This window comes from Penaeus monodon, chromosome 15 (genome assembly GCF_015228065.2).
Source record: "Penaeus monodon isolate SGIC_2016 chromosome 15, NSTDA_Pmon_1, whole genome shotgun sequence".
In the NCBI taxonomy this organism is placed as follows: domain Eukaryota; kingdom Metazoa; phylum Arthropoda; class Malacostraca; order Decapoda; family Penaeidae; genus Penaeus; species Penaeus monodon.
Genome location: NC_051400.1, coordinates 28,371,891 through 28,373,207, shown reverse-complemented (window position 1 = coordinate 28,373,207; position 1,317 = coordinate 28,371,891).

Genomic DNA, 1,317 nt, shown 5'->3' with positions numbered 1-1,317 from the left:
TTTTAACTTTTCACGGCAAATCACGATCTGTCTTAGCTTCGACGCAAAATACAGTTGTACAAAAAGGGCCGCAACACCGTACAATGAATGGCTTGACGAAATATTGCCTTGATAATACCTCGATGAAGTCATATATCTTGGTTATATTTGAGTGTCCACACGAAACTATATATTTTTCATAAAAACAAAGAAATAAAAAAAATAATCCTTTACAGGTCTATTAAATGCATCGAGGTGTGAGGCTGAAGCTTTCCGAGGGACAAACCTTGTCATCACAAACAAAAAACGGCGAGATTAAGTATTTTCTTCCTGGCATTAGAGGAAGAATATCTCGGTAGATATACAATACAGGATATACTTTTCAAGGGGTTTTACTGTACACTTGTACCCACTTGTAGACTGTGACATAGCTTATCCTATAAAAGGTATCGCCATAGATTGTCCCCCCCCACCCTTTTACATCACTTTTACCACGGATGTATATGTTTGGATAATTGTTTCAAGAAAATATAGAGAGTGACTGCGTGATTCTCTTGTGTTAGGCTTACATGTGAACATTTCCACCAACGCGGTGAACGATGACTGTTGAAAAAACATGGGCGTTCGATCTGGCACCACCGCTAGCTACTGTTGCCGGCTCAGTGGTCATGGACGAAAAGGTGGAGGAGGTGGTGTTTGCTTTCTTGATTTTGCTCGTATCTGGTTGATTAACTTGGGCTCTCCACCTGTGATTTAGGGTGGCAGCGGCCGCCGCGGAGCAGCAGCTGTTTCCTATTCCTTCCCCCGTTGCACTTCCTTCTGAAATAACCTTTTCGTCCTCACCCTTCGCCATTTTCATTCTTCTTAGGGGGCAGAGGAGACCGAGATCCGACACCTTGTATTCCACCATTGGAGGCGAAAGCTTTTCGTCCGAGAGACAAGCCGACCACTCCATCTTCAGTCTGATGTCTTTCGAAGATCTGGAATTTCCAGCAGAGCGACTGGAGTTCTTGTCTTTTTTCTTTTTGCTCTTCTTACTGCTTTTCAAATCTTCCTGAAAAGACACCCGCGGGCCGTGTTGGATGTGGGTGCTGATAGAAAACGGGAGATCACGTGAATTAACGCAGAGCGGGAGATCCCCGCGCGAACTCATAGAAAACGGAAGGTCGGCTTCGTGAAGGACTGGCGTTGAGAAATTGAGTGTGTACCTCAACTCAACAATTCCTTCCTCTCCCCCCTCTTCCTCCTCTTTTCGACCGATGCGACTCTTCAAGGGGGACCTCTTGACCAGTCTCGATTTCTGGAGGGGGTGAGGAGAGGCCGGTACCGCCCTGTAGG